Source organism: Echinops telfairi, unplaced genomic scaffold (genome assembly GCF_000313985.2).
Source record: "Echinops telfairi isolate 266 unplaced genomic scaffold, ASM31398v2 ScPeMD7_7424;HRSCAF=8462, whole genome shotgun sequence".
NCBI classification, from domain to species: domain Eukaryota; kingdom Metazoa; phylum Chordata; class Mammalia; order Afrosoricida; family Tenrecidae; genus Echinops; species Echinops telfairi.
The window spans coordinates 66,105,641-66,119,471 of NW_022111324.1; the positions used below are offsets into that span (position 1 = coordinate 66,105,641).

At 42.6% G+C, this 13,831-nt stretch overlaps 1 pseudogene; it reads right to left on the bottom strand.

Moving 5' to 3' along the window:
• Positions 1-13,091: 13,091 nt before the first annotated feature.
• Positions 13,092-13,563, bottom strand: LOC101639499 (annotated as a pseudogene).
• Positions 13,564-13,831: the final 268 nt, after the last annotated feature.

The following is a 13,831-nucleotide window of genomic DNA, read 5'->3' on the forward strand; positions in this document are numbered from 1 at the left end:
GTTAATAGCTCAATACAGAACACACTACGCTACTATAGTGCTTTCCAATATTATTGATCTGGTTAAACTACAAGATGCTTGTCCTGCGAAAGTTTCTCATGCCGGTGTCCTTCCATCACCAAGGTGACATTTCGAACTGTTGATTCTCCCTCTTCGTGTCCCTTTCACATTCTAACTGCCAGGAATTATTCATTCCTCTTGACTCCATGTTTGATCAATTTCAGATGGCAGAAATTGGTAAAAATCTTCAACACCCTCATCTTTGACATTAGTGATTGGTGAGTAAATGTGAATAATAGTCATATTAGCTGGTGTACCTTGAAGGCATATGGATACTATTGTTAGGTTTCTGGGTTAAAAAAAAAATTTTTTTTTAACCTCAGTTCTGGCTTCTCATTGATGGAAGAATTCACATGGCAGAAGTGCTTTTGCAAATCCAGGTAACTTTTATGAGGGAAAGGAAGTTTTGGGTAATACTGTCTCAGATAGTACACACTATCCCTGCAAAGTGTGCAAGACTGCATGGTGGGGGCCATGCGAAAGTCCATGATTGAAAATGGCTGCTTCAGGAGAGTGGGAAAAATCACATGGAACATGGCCATTAGGAGGAGTCCACAGAGCCCAAAGAATGCCTGGACCAAAAAAAGAAGAAACGTTCGGGATAGAGAGAGTGCAGGCCCTGAGAGGACCCCTGTGCTTTGCGTGCACATGGGAGAGGTCCTGTGCTCAGACCTGTAAGCAGGCACATGAAAGAGAGAGAGTGGCGTGCCCTCAGTCTGCAATTGAACCCCTCCTATCTCCACTGGCTGGGCTGGAGGGGGCAATCTTATTTGCTGAGTTTGGGCACATGTGTGATATAATATTACTGAGGCCTGGCATGGTGTCCAGGCTTCCCTTCACCTACCCCTAGGTGACTTTGGTCTGAGCATGCCCAGCTTTGGATTTTCCCATAGGTGTCTAGTGTTTGCCTGATTCCTTTCCATCCCCTTTATTGCAGCAAGGCCAGCTAATTTTCATTTTGGGTAGACATTTGGTTGAGCCAACCCCCTTTATCCCTAATCTATCTACCTGTCACTATCATTTCACTGTAATCCTATTCTTCAAGATAAAATTGTGTGCGAAACTAAGAAACTGGATGAAAATATAACAGGCCAAATTCTCTACTCTCATAGCCACAGGGTTTGGAAGGTTTGTGAGGGAAGGCTCTCACAGTTATGAGATAGTGAAGAATAATAAAACCTAATACCATTCAGCAGACAGAAAGAGTTCTTTCCACAACTGCCTCCCCTTTAAGAAGCTAATGTAAAGGTGTTCATTTAAGGGCAGCTGGCTTTTTGCTACTTGGCTGTAAATGCCGATCTCTAAAGCAGACAAGACTCCTTTTCTCCCTGCTAAGGAATCACCATTCCTTTGTATCTTAGCTGCCTAGTACTTAGTAGTGAATGATCCACTCCTTTCCTGTAAATTGTCAGGAAGCCAAATGCATAGGATTCTTGGGGAACAAACTCTTGACATGTAGTCTATATAATATGATGTTACTTCCTACAGATATCTAGTATTTCTCACATACTGTTAAGAATATACATATCTCTGTAGCATCCAATGTTTGCTGTTTACTATCCTCATAAAGTGATTGTCACCATTTTGACACCATTTGTTTCTTACCTTCCAGCCACTTCCTTTGAGATGTTCCCCCAAAAGAAGTGGGGCTATCTGAGATTCACACTTTGCTCAGTCTATTGTGTGTAGGACTGATGGAGGTCTGCGTACCTCCCTACTATATATATACTATTTAATAAACTGGCCCCTCTTTCTTGACTGTGATATCAGGATAGGTCCCTGTTGCTTTGCCCTTTACCTGTGTTTTTCTTCCACAGCCACACATGCTGCTCCTCAGGACCCATTCAGTTGTGGGGCTAGACCCCACGAAATTGGAAATATTCTTTTTGATGATGCACATGACTTTTTAATTTGTCATTTCCCCACAAAGCAGACTATAGAATCGTCTGATTCAAATGGCTGATACCAATCAACTCTAGTTTACTAATGCCTATGATGTAGATCTTTATTCACCCTGTTTCATTTTTATGACTAATAATTTCCTAGATTCATAATTTTAAATTGCATATTCCAAATATTAATGTATGGTGGGAGCCATTTCTTCTAATTTTGGGTCTTGTCACATTGGTAAGTGAGGGTCCCAAAACCTTTCCTTCATCCGGATCACTAAGGTCAACTCTACTTTGAGGAGGCAGCTCTTCTTTAGTTGTATTTTTGAGTGCCTTCCAATTTTTGGGATTCTTCCCCTAAGCAATGTTCCATAGTTTATCCATTAGGTCTTCAGTGGACAATTAATTTAGAAGTAGATTTCCTGGTCCTTCTTAGTATTATCTTAGTATAGAAGCTCCCCTGAAACCTGTCCATCATAGGTAACCCTGTTAGTATTTGAAATACCGATAGCATAGCTTTCAGCATCATCACAACATGCAAGCCACCACAATCCAAAAAACTAACAGAGGAGCGGTGGATTTTGAACATTAGAAATATTGCATCAACGCCTTGTTTTCTGCCCTTTTCCTCAAATTAATTCTGATGTGATTTTGGTATAAATAAATAAATATCTTTAGAGTATTTATTTGGTCTTTTAAGAAAATGGCGTTTTTCTTTTCTTTATAAGTTTTCCTTTACATCTATCCTTATTGGCCAGGTTAACTAAATTTTGATTATTTCTGCTGAGAGCAAAGGAGAGTTTAATATTGATGACAATCTGCACTTAGGAGGAACCTTTGCTATTCGGGCTTAAGGATTTAGCATTTCTGTGGTGTAATGAGCTTCCTTAAATGACCTTTCTTTCTTTTCTTTTTTTTAGGAAAATAGCTTGAGGAGCAAACCTTTGCATAATTTTATATACTAAAGGTTTTGCTGCTTTTAGCCCAGTTGAGTAACATTTCCTAGACAGTCTCTAAACAGCTTGTGGTTATGATAGCTTGTGTGGTCCTGAGATCCTCCTGTCTGCCCTGTGATTGGACCATTTTACACACGTGCAGGGATTCATCAATATACTTAAGCATGTGAAGTGACTATAACCCACTATGCACGTGAAGTATCTGTGGCCTAGCGAGAGGGGATTGTGAGTTAGTAGCCATCGAGCCAGGACCAATATCTTGAAACTGACTAGTTATTTGCTTATGTATGTGGCCAACTCCACAGATGAGTTCATGGGACGGAATAGAAGGAGGAAAGAGGAGAGAAGGAGGACAAAGGTGACAAAAATCCTCCTAGAAGAACCCCTCAAAGGACTGTCACAATGAAGACCTGAGAGGCCCACAAGGGGTGCTGCCATGGGTGGCAGAGCTGTTGATGACAGGCCTGGATGGGGCTAAAGTCAGTGTTGATGGCGAAACCAGCTGCTGCTTTGATTATGAATCTTCACAGGAGCAGACAGCTTCATCTGTCTCCTCCTTTAGGGGCTACCTGTGCGAGTGGCTGGTGGGTTTGAGCTGCCTTTTCGTGGGCAGGTCAGTGCTTGAACCCACAGTGTGAGCAGGGCTCCACGAGTACCCCCAGAGCTGAGAAACAGCACACAAGGAAGAGGCCCACTGTCCACTCCTGGCTGTGATCCATACCTTGTTGAAAGGACAGAATTTGGCTCACTGACTGGCAGAGTAGTTGTTGTAGCAGAACTTGCTAGAAACCCATCCTCCGGAATTGTCTAGAAATCTGTGCCTCATATAAGTTGTTGGGAAAGGTTATTGATGACAGGTATCCCAAGAGGTGCTTTGCTAGAAGGCACTTCCTGCTAGAATAGGAATTACTGTAGAAGGAATTTATGGAAGGACACTGCAGGTGCTGCTGACCACTGTGAATTGCAGGGACAGGTGTTGGAAGAGCCAGAAGAGTCTACAGCGGGAGGAGCCTGCTGCTTGAGAACCCCCAAACCCAAACCCACTGGCACTGACTTGTTTGCAGCTTAAAGAGAACAGGTAGAACTGGAACTACTCCTTAGGGGTTCTGACCCTATAAATCCGTGGAGGGGCAGACAGCCCTGCCATTTTCCCTGAGGAGGAGTTTGAGAGTTTGAGCTGTCAACCTTGTGGTGAGCAACCAACACTTAGCCCACAGCGCTACCAGGGTTCCTGAGAAGCACAGGCAAATGCTAAGAAGTCACAACTGGTCCCTTTAGAGGTCCCTTTCTAGTGAAATGTCTCTCTAGTGCCCTCTACTGCAAAGTCTGAGACAATAGCAGTTGATAAAGAAAAAAAGATTTAAAGGAACTAGCCCCATTTTCACAGAGCAGCCCAGAAGGATGAATTTGGAGATTGGAGGCAATAAATTGATAATTAGCTCAAGTATGTTTACTGAAACCCTCACACTGGCATATAGGTGACTTTTACTCTTTCATTATGTACTGGACATGCTGTTTAAATCCTGACAGTTACCGTATTTTAGTTCATTGTAAATATAGAATCCTGCTTCCCTCCACCTCCATTTTTGAATTCTAGGTGAGCCCTGGTGGTGCAGAGGTTATGCGTTGGGCTGCAATTCGAATGACCAACAGTTCTAAACCACCAGCAGTTCTGTGGGAGGAAGGCTGGGATTTCTACTCTGGTAAACAGGTACAATCTCAGAAGCCCACAGAGGTTGCTATGAGACAGCATTGACTGGATGGCAGTGAGTTTGGCTTGGTTGGGGTGCTTGCTAGATTTGTCCATCACTTACTCTCAGCACATACTTGTTAATTGCTAAAGTATACCAGTCTGCAAGGCAGTGTAGTTTGGCCTTTCAGCAGACTCTGTAGCTAACTGCTTAGTTTTGAGTGTGAGTCTGCTTCTGTGACATTTAGCAGACATTTAATCTCTCTGTGTGAGTCTCATTTTCTCATCTATAAAGTGAAAACAATCATCATACTTGAAACTCATTGTTTTATTGTGAAGTTTAAGTAAGCTAATGGAGGTAGGTCCTATGTAAAATGAGTAACTAATTTCTGTAAGCTAGAGCTCTGCATGAAAACCCCACTTTTAAATGGAAAATGTTGAAAATACAATGAATCCATCCAGGAGCCTGAGTAATGGAAGCAGTTTGCAATCAGCAGCTAAGCTAAAGGCTAGTGGTCAAACTCACCGGTGACTCCAGTGGGGGAAAGACATGACAGTCAAGAATACCTTGTGGCGCAGTTCTAGTCTGTGACACACGTGGTGACCAGGAGTTCCAGTGGACAGCTGCTAATAAGAACCCGTCAATGAAATGCCCCGCCCCATCCCCAAACATTTTCTTTAATTGCATCTCACTGCTGTAGTGTGGATTAGACTCATAGCAACCCTACAATGGGTTTCTGAGACTCTTTTATGGTAACTCTTTATGGTATTAGAAAGCCTCATCTCTCTCCCTGCAGAGCATCCGGTAGTTTGTAACTGCTGACCTTGGAGTTAGTAGTCCAACAACTAACACACTATACCACCAGGGCTCCTGCTAATTGCAACATAACCCATTAAAATTCCTGTATGTAAATAAAATATTAGATCAGGATTAGTTCACAGGAAACATACTCAAAACACTACTTATTTGTCATCAGTTATTAACAAACAATGATTCATATGTAGGACTATCTTTTTCCATTACAGTCTTTTTTTTTTCTCATTTAGCGCTCTTTAATGCTTTCCCAACTTTGTGTGGAACTGATTGTCTAGCACAAGGCAAGAGTAAAGTAAATAGAAAGGCAGCAGGAAACAAGCTTAGAACCTTGAAACCCAAAAGTCTCACTGCGGTAGTCCATTTCAAATTATATGGATGCTATAGTACAAGGTCGATTTCTGAGTCAGGAGTAGAATGCCTTGTCTTTCTAAAACTGAGTGGATGGTGGTTTTGAATTGCTGATTATGTGGTTCTCAGTGCAATGGTAACCATGAGGCCAGAGTAGCAACAAAAGGGTCACACTGACAAGATCACTTCTGAGCACCAGCATCATCCAGAGGTCCACCTTTAAGGTGCTCCTCTTTTGTTGAGAATAATTGCTCTCTCCCAAAGGTTCATGGCAGATTCTAATCTTTTCCTAATTCTATTTAGAATATACATTTTTCCTTTGATGTAAAAATTATTCTCTGGAATAATTGGGAAGTAAAAAATGTCCCGTATATAAACATCAGCTGGAATGTTAAATTGGGAAATTCTCTTAGGAATTTGGATATTTAAAATGACGCAGCTAATGAGAAAACGCTAAGTTTAGGGAGTTTTTAGTAACACCGGGCTTGTAGAGCACAGCTAATCTAGTCAATAGTTGTATTCATTCATTCAAAAATTATTTCTTTAGCTCCAGCAACCTGTCAAGCCTCATGGTAACCTTGAGGGCCCAGTGGCGTTTGAGACGTGACCACGCCTCTCAATGACCCAACCCTTAAGGGTCAATTCTGGAAGCTGCTGCAAAAGGGTGAGGGGTTGGACGGTTGGAGCCAGAGGCCGACCTCAGGGAGAAGCTGGCCAGTGAATCAGAGCTCAGAGATGGCATGATCCAGCTTGTAAACCCACAAGCACCGCCATAGGCCCCGTTAGATCAGGCACCACAAAGCCTGGGCTCTGGAGCTAGGACCGAGGGAGAGGAATGTGGTGGATTCCGAACAATTTAGAACACAGAAAGAAACTGAGATTATATTCGGTTTGCAATTGGAAGGAGACACTGAGAGGGCTATTCATAAAGGAATCTAATGAATGCTTTAAGCCAAGATCTTGAGTGTTGTGAATGTTGTGGGGTGGTGATGAGGGAGACAGTCCACTATTAGTTGTCATTATGTAGGCTCCGGGGATATCATGTTCTAATGATGGTTCTGGAACACATTGTCCTCGCTTTCTAGGGGCGTTGTCTCAAAAAAAACCATCTCTGCCCTCGGGTCGATTCCACCTGTAGGCTCCACAAATCCACACTACACAAGGCCGCGGAAGAAGGAAGAGGCCTGGGGAGACGGGGTGCGGAAGATCCTCCTGGCTCTGGATGGCAGGGTCATCGGCCGAGCCCTTACGCTCACTGACTTTCGTCCTGGTCCTAACTCTCCCCACTCAAACCCCTTTCCAAACTACACGCTGAAGATCGTCCCGGAAATCCAGTGGCGACTTGACCCCGGACCCTTGTGCCCCGGAAGTAATGCTGAAGTGTCTGACCTTGCCTCCGGAGGCAGCAGCGACGCCTGTGGTGGTGAAACGTTCGGGAATCCGGTGTGAGTGTGGGACATGAAGATGACAATGGTAGCCAGGGCCGCATCGGGCCGGCTGGAGAAGCCGATGAAGCCGCGTGACAGACGGGGGCACACACTGGGCTGAGGGTGGTGGGATGAAGGGCCTGCGGAGGTGGGGGCCAGCGCCAGGGAGGAGTTGAAAAGGAGATGGTCACGTGTTTATGCTTTCCGGATGTCCCGAGGAGCTCTGGTGGCGCCGCTGGTGAGCGCTGTTCTGTCTGTGAAGGTCGGTGACGAAGGTGAAGGTCGCTGATGGATGAGGCTGATGGCCAAGGCAGTCGGCTTCCCTGAAGATAGACAGCCCCAGAAAGATACAGCCGCAGAAGCCTTTAGAGCGGCTCCACCCTGCCCTAGACAGTCCAAACATCGGAGTTTTTGGTGTCTCAGAAGTGCCTTTGCCTCAGTGAGGGGACTTGGGGAAGTGGATCTGTCAAGTGTTAACTTTGAATGTTTATGTGGTTTTTATTAGACGCTTCCGGGGTCAATGTTATTTAATGGGACAAACTGATGGTGCTGCGGAGAAACCGTAGCAAAGATGGAAAGAAGGGTGATGTCTGCTGTTGTAAAGGTGGCATCCTTCATGAGGTGTGCCCTAGGTGCCTTCTGATTTGCATAATGACAATCCTTGGTATTCTAGAAGCAATTTTTTTTTAACTTCAAAAGTTCATGGAAAAATTTCCATTACCGTTTAATTCCATTTTCTTTCTTTTTTAAAATCATTTTATTGGGGCTCATACAACTCTTATCACAATCCACACATACATCAATTGTGTAAAGCACATTTGTACATTCGTTGCCCTCATCCTTCTCAAAACATTTGCTCCCCACTTAAGCCCCTGGCATCGGCTCCTCATTTTTTCTCCCTACCTTCCTGTTCCCCCCTCCCTCATGAACCCTTGATAATTTATAAATTTACTTTGTTTAGAAGTAAATTCTATTGTTTGTTTTTCTGTGTTACTGGGATATCTCACTGCATAGGAATGATAAATTTATTTACATAAAGCATCACCATTTTCATTAGCATCAAATGCTTGACTAAAAGCCCCTGAACGATTTTTATAAAACAATAAAATAACAAGTTGTGAATTTTTTTCCCCTTGGTACGGTGAGTGCAGGCTGTGTAATCTGATGTTGTTAAACTTCTCACGGATTGAGTACACTAGTCAAGCCAGATAGGAAGCATATCAAAGACAAGAAGCCAAGGTTTTGAAGTGCCTTATCCAGTTGTGAAGGCTGACAGAGCAATACATGACAGTCTGCGCCCTCAAAGATCACAGCCTTGGAAAACCTGTGGGGCAGTTCTGCCCTGCCCTGCAGTGGGCTTGCTGAGTCAGGATCGACCCAATGGCACACAACAATTCACAATCATACAGCCTGTAATGGCCTTTACAGTGTGCCTGAAACACCTAAGATTTGCTGCAGTTTTTGTGTGAATTGAGCAGCACAAAACACTAGATGTCAGTGTTGTAGTTCTGACAGTTTACTAGGATATCAAGACTTTTTCTGCTTTTAATCACCCAAGTAATTCTTTAGTCTTGCTTTTTCATGTTTAGAAAAATGCTTGCTTGAAGCAGTGTTTTGAAAGAATTACTTGTTTTATTGCTAGTATCTGTGTGCTTCTGCTGACCCTGGGGAACAAAACGTTTGTCAGTTTTGTATAAGTAGTTTTCTTTTTTCCCCAATCATTTTATTGGGGGCTTATAGAACTCATCACAATACAGCCATTGTGTCAAGCACATTTGTACATCTGTTGCCATCATCATTCTCAAAACATTTTCTTTCTACTTGAGCCCTTGGTATCAGCTTCTCACTTTTCTACCTCCCTCCCCCACCCTCCTTCCCTCACGAACCCATGATAATTTATAAATTAGTATTATTTTTTTGTGTCTTACACTGTCCGATGTCTCCCTTCAGTTACATTTCTGTTGTCCATCCCCCAGGTAGGGGGTTATATGTAGATCATTGTGATCCGTTCTCCCGCTCCCTTTTTCCCCTTACCCTCCTGGTATCACTATTCTCTTTATTGGTCCTGAGGGGTTTATCAGTCCTTGAGTCCCTGTGTTTACCACTCTGATCTGTACCAGCGTACATCCTCTGGTCTACCTGGATTTGTAGTGTAGAATTGGGATCATGATAGTGTGAGTAGGAGGGAGCATTAAAGATCTAGAGCAGTGGTTCTCAACCTTGTTAATGCCGCGACCTTTTAACACAGTTCCTCATGTTGTGGTGACCCAGCCATAAAATTATTTTTGTTGCTACTTCATAACTGTAATTTTGCTATAGTTATGAATCAGGAGACCCCTGTGAAAGGGGCATTCAACCTCCAAAGCATCGCAACCCACAGGTTGAGAACCGCTGAACTAGAGGAAAGCTGTATGTTTCATCGGTGCTATACCGAACCCTGACTGGCTTGTCTCCTCCCTGTTCTTGTGTTGAGGAAGTACTTGAGTGGAGGCCCAATGTCCATCTGCTACCTTAATACTAAACCTATAAATATATGCACATAGATCTATTTTCCCATCATCCTATATAAATATATTTACATATGCACATACCTGTATTTAGACTTCTATAAATGCCTGTTGCCTCCTAGTTCTTTCCTCTATTTCCTTTTACTTTCCTTTTTTCCTACTATCATGTTCAGCCTTCATTTGGGTTTCAGTAATTCCTCTCATTACATTGCCCTTGATCAAGCCCTACCAGGCCTGCTATACCCTCCTTGCCCTCAATTTTGGATTACTTGTTCTTCCCTTGTCCCTGGTCTTGTTAACACCCACTTCCTTTCCCCACCTCCCCATCTCCCATTTCTCCCCGGAACCATAGGTCCCTTTGTTTTCTCCTCCAGATTGTTTATCCTTCCTGTCTTATCTAGATAGACTTGCAGAGATAATAATATGCAGAAAAAGCAAGAGAGAGCAAAACAAAGCAACAACAGAGAAGAAAACAACAGTATGTGTAGTTTTCAATGAACAACATTTTCAAAAGTTTGCACCTCAATGCGCTTTCCAGAAAACACTGGTCCTATCAGATGCTTGCAGAGGAAACATTTTTATGGCCCTGGAATCTGCAACATAGTAGACAGGCAGTTTTTGTTGATATGAACGAGAACACTATTAATTTTTTTCTTAGAAAAATGGATACATTTAAAAAAATACTCTAGGTAGTAATATAATTCTTATATCATCCATATTCACACATTAATGCCTAGGGCTATTATACACAAAAGTTTCAAATTAAAGCATAGTGTGGGGTACCAGCCCTCAGAATTGAATGGGTCCAAGGGGTGGTTGTGTAATTGAGGGGTAAATAAAGGAGACATCAGACAAGATAAGGCATACCAGGCCTCACCTCCAGGACCTCTGTGACCTAGGTCTCCGCAAAGAGAGTGAATATATTTCCAACCAAGTCTTATATACACTTGGGGGCATGCAAGCCCTCCTAATCACAGGTAACCACATACATAACAAAGTGGGCTGTACCCTACCCGGAAAAGTCCCTGAGTAGATTTGAGGAGTAACCTAACACAAGTGCTTAGGGCAGAAGGTAAGGGGGAATGACTGTCTACAGAGCCCAGAGAGCAATAGTGTATGCCTGCCTCTCTTAAAACTGCTGTCTACATAGCCATCAGCTATGTGCTTGTAAGAGGTAATTTTAAGGTAGCACTACTATGGGACAATCTAATGGAGAACAATATTAATTTGAGAAAGTAATTGGGACTCATCTCTAACTCACAATGGTGAAGGCCTCCCTCTACCCCAGAAATGCAGCCTGCCAGGCTTCTTCATATATGAGAATGAAGAATTCATCAGTATACACTCTCTTCCCATTCTCTGTTTCCCACTACATAGCAAATGCGTTTCCATTTTAAAATATCTTTCTCTTTACTAAGAAGCATACAGCTGCATTTTTGAAGTAGGATTATTAGTTATTTCTTGGTTTTAACATTTCTGTAACATTTTTGACACATTATAAATTTCATATTTCAAGATCCGCTTAAAATTTTTTTAATTCTTTGTTTTCAGTGTTTAATTCTCATTTTACATAATGTTTACTTTTTTGAAAATCTTAATTTATGCCCATGTGTTTGAGGTTCATTTTTGAATATGTATGTTATTTGCTATTTCTGAATATGCTAAAGATTTTTAAAAATTAGGAATGTAGTATTAAATGTTTGACTCCTTTTCATTTCTTGAATTCTCAACACTTCACATGAAAATATTTAAGTATAAATAATAAAAAGATTACATGTTTCAAAATCAGTACCTGAAAGTCAGATATTTTTATTTTTTCTTCACTCATAGCTTAAAGTCAAGTGAAATTAATCAGATATATTATCTTCCTGTAACATTGGACATGGTAATACACTACTACAAAAAAGACTAGTAGCCCATGAATGATTCCTATGGAGCAGAGATCAGACATAGCTCCAATCCCCAACCTTCTTCTATTTGGACCTCAGCCAACCAGGGCAGTCTGTTTCTGTGCTAGGTTTGGTAGTCCATGGAAAAGGCCACACAGATAATACTAGATTCATGATTATGGAGCTAATTAGGGAAGCTAACAGGTTACAAGAGTCAGGATCAGAAATATTCAGGAAACATTTCTACAGTCCAATGTTTTTTTCCAGCCACATTGACACACAAGCCTCTCTGATCCTCAACCATGAGACCCCTTGGCATCTGCCCTGGGTGTGTGTGTGTTAACAAAGCTCTTTTATTGCTGATCATTGCCCAAAGGTATCCCACTCTGCAGGGCAGCTTGCTGCCCGAAGTCACTTAGCTTTTCTCATTCCTTGGGCAGAGAAGCTTGCTGCTCTGTCTCAGGTTGTGGCTGCTATCACTTTTCTGCATGGATTTCCTACACACTTCACTCGTGGCTCTTCTTTTTTGATGGTTCTGGGCGTCTCTGTGCCTGTTTCCTAGATGCCTCATTTTACACCCAGTGTAATGGTAGCATGGATCAAACCTCTCCCTTGTCAGGGGTTGTCTCCTGCTCATAGTGCTGTAGGACAGAGGGGAGCTACCCGATAGGTGTCCTAGGTTGTACATTTGTGTGGAAACAAATTGCCATGTGTTCATCCCATGTATCAGTTGGTGGAATTGCACCTCTGACCCTTCAGTTAGCATTTGAGCTGTTTACTTCTACACTGCTGGCAATCCTTAAAGGTAGTAAATAATGTGTACTTTTTATCAGCTAAATTGCTTTCTGAGGGTCATATGTATTGAGAATAGTAAAAAAAATCTACACTTTGACTATTTTGAGCATTGACAACCTACATCGCGTGGTAATAAACACGGAGGGGCGAGGCAAGAGCACCACGGACTGCTGGGTAGGGTTATTTCTTGACTCGTCCAGACCCTTCTCAGAGCTTTGGCAGTTACAGGTGATGGCATCAGACAGTTATAGAATGATGTAGTCATCCTTTGTTTTATGCTCTTTTGTGGTCATCCACCATTTTCACATAACGCCAATTTTGTAAAATGACCTAACCACGTCGACGATAACTTACAACTTTTTTATCTTCACCACAGAGCTTAAGATTTTCATTCAGCTAACCAACAGTGCAGTTCCATCATCTGTATCTTGGGCAGAGGGTTACTTCATTAGATCATTTCTTTCCCCAAATCACTCAATATATATATATATATTTTGCTTGGCTGGGGGATTTATTAGCATTAAAACACAAGGTCCACAAGACCACCTCCCCACCCTTCCACATTTATGAGCATTAAAATACAAAATCCAGAAGACACCCCTTTCTCTCTCTCTTCATGAGCATGTGCGCGCGCGCAGGCGCGCGCGTGTACACACACACACACACACACACACACACACACACACACACTGCTCAATTTCTGCGGCTAAAGCTCAGGCCTTGGAAGTGGCCTGAGTGGCTCCCAGAGTGGTGAGCTACTGAATCTTCTGGCTCATCATCTCCATGACAGCCTGTATCACTGCGTGCTTCTCTTGCAGGGCTGGCTGGATTTTCTCCATCTGCTTGGTGCGGAAGTTGATCTTCCTGTTGAAGGAGTCCTTGGCATCCTTAGCTGCCTTCTCTACATAGTAGCCCATTCCCACATCGATGAGCACATGGTCCACGTCATGGAGCTTCCCAGGGACATACATAGAACTCGTCAATGGGACACGCGATTCTTTCCCCTCATTGGTCTGGTGCAGCACGTTCAGACAGTCCTTGGCTTCCACAAACTTGGTCTGGACCACCTTGAGCTGGGTGATGGACGTGGACAGGAACTCCACTTCCTGGTCCAACTGCTTCTAGCTACGGCAGGTTCAGCTCCATGATGTTAACCAACTGCAGCATGTTGGGAAGGAGGACTAACCGAATCACTCAACATTTTTATGCAAGCTACATACGGTAAGATTATTTTCTAGTTTTTCTTTCCCATGGTTTTATTATAGCATTCTTGTGAGTAGAGTAAAAATCTTAACTGTCAACTAATCAGAGAAGTTAATTGGATAATATTGTACCATTTTCTTGCTAGATTATTGTTTCTGTTGTCATTTGTGTATAGAATAATCTTCATTAGTCTCTTCTGGTAAGGTTGAATACCCTAACTAAGGTCCATGGATTAAGTAGCACCCTGCAC